This window comes from Cebus imitator, unplaced genomic scaffold (genome assembly GCF_001604975.1).
Source record: "Cebus imitator isolate Cc_AM_T3 unplaced genomic scaffold, Cebus_imitator-1.0 Scaffold42, whole genome shotgun sequence".
Taxonomy (NCBI): Eukaryota; Metazoa; Chordata; class Mammalia; order Primates; family Cebidae; genus Cebus; species Cebus imitator.
Window position 1 is genome coordinate 1,867,124 of NW_016107357.1, and position 11,818 is coordinate 1,878,941.

Below are 11,818 nucleotides of genomic sequence, written 5' to 3' on the forward strand. Positions count from 1 at the left end.
CCTGGTCAACATGGTGAAACCCCGTCTCTACTAAAAATACAAAAAATTAGCTGGGCATGGTGGCACGTGCCTGTAATCCCAGCTACTCGGGAGGCTGAAGCAGGAGAATTGCCCGAACCCAGGAGGCGGAGGTTGCAGTGAGCCGAGATCGCGCCATTGCACTCCAGCCTGGGTAACAAGAGCGAGACTCCGTCTCAAAAAAAAAAACAAAACAAACCTGTGCATACTTCACGAAGTTCTTGTGTTGTGTTTTTCAGCTCCATTAATTCACTTATATTCCTCTTTAAATTGTCTATTCTTGTTAGCATTTCGTCAAACCATTTTTCAAGGTTCTTAGTTTCTTTACATTGGGCTAGAACATGTTCTTTTAACTCACAGAAGTTTCTTATCATCCACCTTCTGAAGCCTAATTCTGTTAATAGAACACACTCGTTCTCCATCAGGCCGTGTTCCGTTGCTGATGAGGAACTGTGATCCCCTGCAGAGGGAGAGGCGTTCTGATTTTGGGTATTCTCAGCCTTTTTCGGCTGGTTTCTTCCCTTCGTTATAAATTTATTCATCTGTCATCTTTGTAATTACTGACTTTCTAATTAGGTTTCTGAGTGGACGCCCAACTTGCTGAGTCCCAGCGCCGGAATCTGAGCAACCCACTGCGCCGGCTGAAACAGCGGCTTTGAGATTGATGGTGCTTTCCTGACTCTGCGCCAAGAACCGCCGCGCAAAGGCAGCGGCAAAATCGCCTCGCCAGCCACGAGAGTCGCGCTGGCGACCCGAGGGGCTCCTCCGCTGAGAATCTCCTGCTGCGTGAGCAACAAAAATTCATCTGAAAGTGTGGCGTCCTCTCGTTCTCTGCGCTTTCACTGGGAGCTACGATCCCGAGCTGCTAGTGATCAGCCATCTTGGATCTCTCTCCCTCAGAAGAACTATTTTTAATTGTCAGTTTGGGTATGTAAACTGCTTTTGAAGAGTTTTAAATTATTCTCACATATGTTTAATAAGTTCAGTGTGATCTTTGTCTTTCCTATTTGATTTGCAAGATTTATTTAAAACATATTCTTCTGATACCATAGTCAACATAGTGTCAAGACACTATTTTTAAAATTCATGTTCTCTCCTTAAGCAGAATGAATTTATACATTCTCTCCATCAAGAAACAGTACACATTGTTGGGGAGGATGCAGTGGCTCATGCCTGTAATCTCAGCGCTTTGGGAGGCTGAGGCAGGTGGATCACTTGAGGTCAGGAGGTCAAGACCAGCCTGGCCAACATGGTAAAATCCTGTCTCTATTAAACATACAAAAATTAGGTGGGCATGGTGGTGCATACCTGTAGTCCCAGTTACTTAGGAGGCTGAGGCAGGAGAATCGCTTGAACCTGGGAGGCGGAAGTTGCACTGAGCTGAGATCATGCCAATGCTCTCCAGCCTGTGAGACAGAGCAAGACTCCATTTGAAAAAACAAAACACAAAAAAGAAACAGTATACATTGTAATTATATATATAGCAGCAAAATAAAATACTGCATTAAACCACAGACTATCCACAGAAATCTAAAATATAAAACAAAAAACCCATGTAGACTTATGATAAAGCAACAACAGATTACTAAATCAAGAATGATCTGTTGTATGTGGGGTGATTTAAGTTCGTTTTAACAAATATTATTCAATTTTAAAAGCAAATCATTATGCGCTTGGACAGCATTGAGAGAACATGAGAAATGCGTGCCAGAGAAACATCTCTGTTTTGGATAAAAACTTAAAATATAACCTCTGCTATGTTCCTTATGGTCCCACACATGAAAGACCACATAATAATTTCTCTTACAGTCAACTGTTAATAAAATATAAATCTTTCCTGATGTCATAGGAGACTTTCTTTAATGAAATTATAAGAATACAATGCATAGATTATCTGTTTTTATCTTGGCTGCCAGTGAGCTCAGAGCTAAATTTTATAGCTTACCACAGGCGTTTCCTTAGCCTAGGATGCCAGGTAGAATTTTCTCCTTCTTCCACCTCTGCTTTCTATTACTTACTCCCCATTCTGTTACCTATCTTTTTGCTGTTTCTCATTTTTTCTGGAGATGGGCAAGGCATGGGTAATACCAATAAAAGGAAAAATTAACATTAATGAAAATGAAAACAGTGCCAAGCTCAGTCTCCATATGAATAATCTAAATTAGTGTGTTCTTATTAATAGAGCTTTGCTTCATTTTTACTTATTTGTATGTTTTCCTTGTATTTTATCTCTATTTCCTGTCTTCATAATCTAAGTTTTTTTTTTTTTTCTTGAGATTGTAGTCAGTGAGTAACACAACCAAAGAAATCAGCAATTTGAGGGCCGTGAGATAGTTTCTTTATGTAGCAAGGCAACATTGAACTTCTTTTTTCTTCAGCTGTAAAATAAGGAAAAAAGAACATACTTTTTTTTTTTAGGTGGAGTTTTACTCTTGTTGCCCAGGCTGGAGTGCAATGGTGTGCTCTCAGCTCACCACAACCTCTGCCTCCTGGGTTCAAGCAATTCTCCTGTGTCAGACTCCTAAGCAGCTGGGATTACGGGCATGTGCCACCATACCTGGCTAAATTTTTGTATTTTTAGTAGAGATGGGGTTTCTCCATGTTGGTCAGGCTGGTCTCAAACTCCCGACCTCAGGTGATCCACCCACCTCAGCCTCCCAAGGTGCTGGGATTACAGGCGTAAGCCACCACGCCCACCCCAAGAGAACATATCTTTAATACTTACACATTGTGGCTATAAAATAGCTAAGACAGCTCCTGGCACTTGGTAGAAAAGCATCTCAATAAATAGTAGCTTTTATACAAAGAAAGCGCTATAACTTTCTTCCAGTGATATAATAGGAAATTTCTGGACTCAAAGCTATAAGACATTATTAGTCTGGTTTCAGATTTTCTGCTCACCAGATCCATAAATACATACACCATTTAGTCTCAGGGAAAGTACTCTCCACTAGGAGTAGAATGAAAACTACATGCGTAGTTTAAATATTCTAGAATCCTGCTGTGGTTTGAATGTGTCCTCCAGATTTCATGTGTTGGAAACTTAATTCCCAAATTTGTTTATGGATGGCATTTAGAGGTGGGCCCTTTGGGAGCTAATTCAAATTAGATAGAGTCACAGAGTGGTGTCCCATGATGGGACCGGTACCTTTTTAAGAAGAGGAAGGGAGACCTGAGGGGGCATGCTTTTGCCTGCACACCATTTGATGCCTTCTGCCATTTTACGCTGCAGGAAGAAAGCCCTACCCGGGTGCCAGCACCTTGATCTTAGACTTCTCAGCCTCCAGAACTGTAAGGAATACATTTTTTTTCACTACAAATTACTCAGTCTGTGGTATTCGGATACAGCAATGGAAAATGAACTAAGACCAATTTATATTAAAAATGTAAAAAGAAACAAGTAAAATTATTTTTAACAAAATATTTTAATATAGTACAGCCAAAATATTATGATTCCAACATGTAATTAATATATAACTTTCTTAATAATACATTTTATATTATTATTTTTTAATCAAAAGTCTTCAGGATCTAGTGTGTATTTTACACTTACCATACATCTCAATTGGAATAAGCCACACTTTATGTGCTTAGTAGCCACATGGCTAGTGGCTACAGTACTAGACAGCACATAACTTAAGCTTCTGTTTCCACTATTGAGAAATAGAAATAATTGTTAACACTCAATACTGGTGAAGATGTGTGAAATGAAGATCTTTCTGCAATGAAGTTAATTCATAACTCTTTTAGAACCAATTTTGGCCATCAAGATTGTTATAAACCCCTCTGACAAGGGATTAATAACCAGAATATAAAAGGAGCTCAAACAACGCTATAGAAAAAACATCTAATAATCAAATCAAAAATTAGACAAAATATTTGAATAGATATTTCTCAAAAGAAGACATACAAAGGGGAAACGAACATGTGAAAAGGTGCTGAACGTCATTGATCATCAGAGAAATGCAAATCGAAACTACAATGAGACATGTCGTCTCAGTTAAAATGGCTTATATCCAAAAGACAGACAGTGACAAATGCTGGCAAGGATGTGGAGAAAAGAGAACCCTTGTACAATGTTGGTGGGAATGTAAATTAGTATCATCACTATAGAAAACAGCTTGGAGGTTCCTAAAAATGTTAAAAATTCAGCTCCCATATGATCTAGCAATCACACTACTGGGTATGTACCCAAAAGAAAGGAAATCAGTATATCAAAGAGATAGCTGCAACTCCTATGTTTATGGTAGCACTGTTTACAATAGCTAGGATTTAGAAGCAACCTAAGTGTCCATCAACAGATGAACTGATAAAGAAAATGTGGTACATATACACAATGGAGCACTATTTGGCCATAAAAAGAATGAAATTCAGTCATCTGCAACAACATGAATGGAACTGAAGATTATTATGTTAAGAAAAATAAGCAAGGCACAGAAAGACAAACATTGGATATTTTCACTTGTATGTGGGATCTAAAAATCAAAACAACTCAACTCATGGACATAAAGAGTAGAAATATGGTTACCAAAGGCTGGGAAGTATAGTGGGAGGGTGAAGGGGAGGTGGGGGATGGTTAATGGGTACAAAAAAAGTAGTTAGAAAGAATGAATAAGAACTACTGTTTGATAGTACAAGAGGATAACTGTAACTTAACTGTATATTTTGAAATAAAGAGTGGATTGGATTATCCACAACTCAAAGGATAAATGCTAGAGGATGGGTACCTTATTCTCCATAAAGTGCTTATTTCACATTGCATACCTGTATTAAAACATCTCATGTACCCCATAAATATATACACCTATTATATAACCACAAAAATTAAATATGGAAAAAAATGGTTGTACATGTTTACACACATCCAAAACGCTGTTTGTGGTAAATTATCTTAATAAAGTAATCACAATAGCTCCAGGCACAAAGATACTCATTACAGTATTAATCATAATTACAGAAAATTAAAATAATTCAGAGGCCCAACAATGTGGATTTAGTTAGATAAATTACTTATGTAATGTATATAACACAGTATAACCCTATAGTGTAATATTATATAGTAGTTAAAATCACATTGTGTTAGAGAGATGGAAGTGTTTTCAAGCTGTGTTTCTGTGATGGTTGCACAGCAGAATATATATGTTAAAACTTGTCAAGCTATACACTTAGGATTGAGTGAATGTTATAGTATGTAAATTATATGCCTCAATCAAGCTAATAAAATGCTATAGAGGAATATTTAGTAAAATATAAAATGCTTACAATCGTTGGTTTAAATTTTACCAAAATTTCTACACACAAAAATACTGAGACACATAGAATTTAACAGTTGTTATCTAAGGTCAGTAAGATCTGGTGACACTGTCATTTTCTTTTTTGTGCTCTTCTATACTTTCTAAATTTTCTTTCTTTTTTTTTTTTTGAGACGGAGTTTCACTCTTGTTACCCAGGCTGGAGTGCAATGGCGCGATCTTGGCTCACTGCAATCTCCGCCTCCTGGGTTCAGGCAATTCTCCTGCCTCAGCCTCCTAAGTAGCTGGAATTACAGGCATGCACCACCATGCCCAGCTAATGTTTTGTATTTTTAGTAGAGACGGGGTTTCACCCTGTTGACCAGGATGGTCTGGATCTCTTGACCTCGTGATCCACCCGCCTCCGCCTCCCAAAGTGCTGGGATTACAGGCTTGAGCCACCGCGCCTGGCAACTTTCTAAATTTTCTATGAAAACATTTAATAGTTTATCATTAAAAAGCAGAAATGTCACAAAATTTTATGAAGTGTTGCTAGCATCATATAAAAATATATGTAGTTCGATTTGAAGTGGCAAGCAGGATACAAAAGTGCATGCAGAGAATAGCTGAACTTTGAGAGGAGCAAAACTTCCATACCACTTATTTTTTCAGTCACTGTTATTAAGTGCTTTGCATTTGTTAATACGTGTAGTCTTTACAATAACCCTATGAGATAGAGTCTATTACAGTCCCCATTTTTCTGGTGAGTAATGTGAGATAACCAGAGAAGTAGGTGGGCCAAAGTTATACAGGTCTTAAAAGTAGGAGCTAAGGCCAGGTGTGGTGACTCATGCCTGGCCTTAGCTCTTTGGGAGCCTGAAGCGGGCAGATGGGGAGGTCAGGAGATGGAGACCATCCTGGCCAACATGGTGAAACCCATCTCTACTGAAAATACAAAAATTAGCTGGGCATGGTGGCACATACATGCCTGTGATCCCAGCTACTCAGGAGGCTGAGGCAGGAGAATCACTTGAACCAGGGAGTCACGCAGACTGAGACTCTGTCTCAAAAAAAAAAAAAAAAAAAGGGTGGAGCTAAGAATATAAAGTAAGTAATGAGCCCCAGAGCCTATGTGCTGACCTACTGTGCAATGCAGCTGAGAAATGGACCAAAAGGCTCATTTGTTCTTATCTCTGTGTGATGCAAGACTAGTTCTTATCTCTTTGGGTTATGACTTTTTGCTTTATTATCTTCACATAGTAAACACAATATTATACTGATAAATAAATTTTATTCAAAAGATAGAATCATGAAACCACATCAATAACCCAAAGCTAATAAGCACTGCCTATGTCATGGGGTTTGGTAAGGATTCCATGTAAACTGAAAGGCCCTCTCTGTGTAAGGTAATGTGACAATTTTGCTAGCATTGTGTCAGCACAGTGCGGGCCCTTGATTGTTCTTGCTGACTTTCCGAAGAGCCACGGGGCAGAGGGGATGAGGCTTGAAGGGGAAGTGCGTGGAGCTTACTTAGGCAGGTGGCCAAAATGGCGGCTTGGCCACTGCAGCAGCAGAGACACCAGGCAAAAGTGCATCTAGGATATTTGGGGATAAGATTTAATTGTCTCAAGTCTATTGTCTCGAACCCTGGGTCTCTTTCTCTTTTGTCTGCAGCCTGTCATCCGAAAAGTGTCGTGTTCTGAAAAAATTTATTCATTAAATTTAGCCCCTGCCTTCCTCTCCCGAAAGTGGATCTGTGTCTTCCAGGTTTCTGACTCTCCCCCTTCATCTCCTGGAAGTCCCCTGGGCAAGACAGTTGTAAGTGCCGTGTGCGAGATCATGACAGCAAAGGTGACCTTGTCTGCAGATTGCACATGTCCTTCCTTGCCACAGAGATGGGATTCCAAAACAGACCCAGTAAAAGCCAGTTGAGGAGTTTCACAGAGTCACAGCAGGGTGTTCAGCTTTATACATAGTTGTGGGATGACTCACTACCAAATGCTTCCTAAAAGAGACTCCTTAAGTTACGGTAACATTTTAGAATGGTATTTATAGTGCCAATAGAAAATAGGAGGGGCAAGTTATTTGGAGCATTGCCTTTTTCTGCACACTGTCCTCCCTGCCAGCTATTTCTCTTTTCGGTTTTCACATCATCTTTGTCCCCTGCCTGAAGGCAAAGCCTGCAAGAGACAGCCATCTGATGCCCAAGGGGCTCTGCATCTGACCCCTGTACTGGCAATAAACAACATCTCAAGTGTTCCTGTTATATGCCCCTCTGTCCCACAGCTCCACCCAAGCCCCTCTAGTTAGACCCTCCAATCTGCTATGCTCCTTCCAACAGTTCTGTTCTCTGTTTATGAACAATTCAGATGTACTGTCTTGAAATGAGTGGAAATGCCAGAGGTTATTTGTTCTGGTTTCCTTCCACTGTGTATGCTCCGTTTCTGTGGCTGTCCGTTGGTTACCTAGGATATGGCCAGGGGAGGCAAAGGATTGGCCGGGGGCTTGGATGGATTCCTTGGGAGGCTGTGGAGCAGGGCTTAGTGGTCAGTAGGATGCCCTAGTGAGTGCCTGATTAACCACTCAGTGACCCCTTCTGGGCTGGGCTCACAGTGTCCTCTCTAGGACTGCAGGAGTTCTACAGCCATACCCCTGTTTTAGCTCTTCTTCACTGGTTGTATAAATTTGTTTATCTGTCCACCATTAGGCTATGGGATCCCCTAAAACAATGATTATTTTTCCGTGTTGTGCCTGACACAGTTCAAAGCACACAAAAGGTGCTTACTATAAGAAGGTCGGATTCATACCTAAATAAGCACTTACACTCTGTTTTGTGTGTGTGTGTGTGTGTGTGTGTGTGTGTGTGTGTTTAGTTTGATGTAATTTTGGCTTTTGACATACCAACAATGATTTTGATGGAAAATACACCTCATATTTATTCATTACCAATTGCATCAGGACCCTTTTAGTTCTATTAACTTTTTAACCCTTCTCAACAACTTTATGATAAAGTAGATATTATTACCATCATCAAATTACATATAAAATCACCATGTTCAGGGAGTGTAAGTAATTTTGCCTCAGATCCCTCTGTTAGGAAGTGGTGAAGCCAGGATTTGGGTCTCTGGGTGTCTTACCGCTTACACTGCTCCATGAAGCCCCCAAATTAGATTGCTAGTTATATGTATGCTTTAATTATGTGAATTAAACTGGAAAAATGTGCTTTCTTGAAAGTCACATAAACGGATAACTACATGGACATTCAAAAAGTTTATTGTCATGGAAAATTTCAAACATACACAAAAGTAGCAAGAAGAGTACAGGAGCCTCATGTATCCTTTATTCATCTATAACTGCTTTATTTACGTTATTCTTCACTTTCCCCTTTCCTCCACTGGATTATTTGGAAAGAAATCCCAGGTAGTGAATCAATTGACCAAGATCCTTAAAACTGTTAACACAATGATATTTCTGCTCCTGGAACATAAACACGCTTAGACAATTTTGGTAAAACCATCCAGAGAAATTGATTCCCTCTGGGTGCTAGAACTATTTAGCCATATGTGTGGCTAACAGTTCACATTATCCTCAGACCCTATTAGCTCTTTAGAGGACAAAATATGCCCTGAATAAGTGGAAAGCAAGAGATCCACTAAAGTGTACTCTATATTTTAGATAGATTCACATTTGGGGAATAAACATGTAATTTTGCATGTCCCACGTGGAACCGCAACAGAGTGCTCTAGATCTATTAGTTTAAGTGAATTAAACTTTCAGGTGTTATTACTTTCTCTTCCGTTGTAGATTTTATATACAATATCACGTAAGTGAGCTTTTTCTATTCTTTTCAATGGAGTCTCTGTCCATTTTTTCAAAGACTGGTTGTTGGTAGTAACAGCAGGAAGGATAACATGGCCAGCATTTTCCCATGGCGCCCTCAAGAGTTCAGGACTGGTTTGGGGAAACATCCAACATTTAAATGTGTATAGAAAAACTTTCAACCATCCTGGCAATTTTTACAAAAGTTTTAGGAGGAAGCCTTATCAAGAATGGTATTTAATCTGGGGGGAACTGTTAAAATTCTGCTCTTCAGCATGGTTTGGGTTATGATAAAAACTAGAGATTGTGATGATGGGATTTTATGCAGAGGTCTGCAGTGTATGTGTGCACATGTGTGTGCGTGTTTGTGCACATGCACGAACACATCAGACCAAGTGGGTGGTTGGAGAGTGATTTGTAAAAGGGACAGGAAGGGTGCGTGAATGAGAACCATTCTGGTGTCTGTAGCTTTATATACTTGGGGATGTCAAGTCTAAAAACAATTCTCCTTTGGAACCATTGTTGTTTATCTGTATCCTGGCTTTTCCCATTCTTAAAAATACCCTGACATGCATAAAAAGACTGTATTCCAAAGGTTAATGCTTTTTAATCCTGAAGGGAGTGGTGAGTAAATTCCTTATATATCAGTCTAAGAATAGGTCTTAGAGCTATTCAAGTGTGTGCCATCATGTGAGCAGTTTCTTCTTTTTTTAAAGGAAACAAGTGGTAATGGTTGGGGAAGAAAGGGGATAAACGGTGAAAAATTGATAAAAGTGTCTGGACAAAGTAAAATTTACCCTAAACATTATTCTATGGCTTGAGAGAATCCCTGCATAGAAAAGGTTTTATCTGGGGCGGGATTGCAGGGGGAGAAATTGTCTGAGAGTATTTTCCCCACTGTGGCATTTCCCATTGGATTCTAACCCAAAACTCTGGAAATCCAAGGAAAGTGAGCACTTTTTTTTTTTTCTTTTTTAAGGCTGCTTTGCACTGTGATTTTTTTTGACTCAGGGGATTCTGGTTCTTTCCTCTGCATGCAAGGATAACAGGTCTTAGCCATGTCCAGCTTGCCCCCTCAACACAGGTCAGAATCCTTTTCAGATTTTTGTTTCCAGCAGAATGTCTGGCAACCAGACTTTCTGAATCAACGTTGTTTCTGCACCTCTGCTCCCAACACGCTGGAGGCCAGGCAAAGAGCAAAATAAAAAGAATTGAAACTAACTCCGCAAGACTGGTAAAGGTTTCAGATACAGCCTAATTTCCTCTCTGAATTCGTTGTTCTCCTCTGCGCCCCTTTAGGCTTCTGGGCACCACCCTGTAGGCAAAAGAATCTTCTGGGATCAACGCTTAACCGGTATCCTCACGGTACCTATTTGTATGGTGAGTTAAAAACAAGCAAAATTTAAAAACAGTGTACATCTGGACAAGTTGGAAAGGTCAATTAGATTTTTTTTTTTTTTTGAAGGATGTATTTCTCCATGACTCACTGGACCTTCTCACTTCCTGCTAGAATTATTACAAAATGTATTTGGGATACAATGAGCCTGCTGATGACTTCCCTTCACAGACTACACCCAGGCCTGCTGTGGCATCAGGCATCCCTTTGCCAGTGGCCCTCTCCTTGGTCCCCTTTCTAGGGTCACCAGCAAAGACACAGACAGCCCACGGATAACAATTACTTCTCCCAAGCTGTCCTGTTTCATTAGGCATTTTGGGAAAACCAAATGGCTTTTGATGATGATTGGGATTTTGCAGATGTGCAGCCCTAATGGGTGAAAGAAAAAACACCCTGAAAGGGTTTGGACGATAGTTGTGAATGACATTGCTTGTAAGGATTGTTATTTTGAAATGTGCTTTGTAGTATTTCAGGCACTCAGTTTAGGTTTCAAGTTCTCAAGCAACATTATATATAGTAAGGAGGAAACTCTCTGCTCCCCTTGCAAATTTTTTTGGTGGCATTCCTATAATCCCATTTTTTTCTTATAGGACAAAGTTACCTGTCTTCTGAGATATTACTATTATTATTATCTTATTTATTTATTTATTTTTAGAGGGAGTCTTGCTCTATCCTCCAGACTGGAGTGCAATGGTGCCATCTCGGCTCACTGAAACCTTCACCTCCCGGGTTCAAGCAATTCTCCTACTTCAGTCTCTCGAGTAGCTGGAATTACAGGAGTGAGCCACCATACCCAGCTAATTTTTGTATTTTAGTAGAGATGGGGTTTTACCATGTTGTCCAGGCTGATCTTGAACTCCTGATCTCAAGTGATCGGCCCTCCTTGACCTCCCAAAGTGCTAGGATTACAGGTGTGAGCCACTGTATCTGGCCCTGAAATATTATTTTAGATGTCTCCTGGGATAATTAGTTGTGTGTTCCCACCCCTCCCCTTTGTTTGTAGTATTTTCAAAGAAAAATCTGTTTTTAAATGTGGCCAATTTAGAATAAAGATGGGAGCCCTTTTAGCACTTATAAAACATTAGTGTTTGTGCAAAACATAAATGTCATAACCACAATTATGCTATATCCAGTCCCAGGCCCACCTCTTCTCTTAGATTCTCCTCTTGCCCACTCCCTGGAATTATCTATTCACATCCTTGTGTTGCCAACTCACAACTCTGCATCTTTAGCCCTAACCTCTCCCCTGAGCACTGTTCACCCATCTCTAAGGGTTCATTGAATAATTCACTTACATAACTGGTCACCTTAACATTATAGTTCTCACCTGGGGTGATTTCGCCCCTCAGGAGAT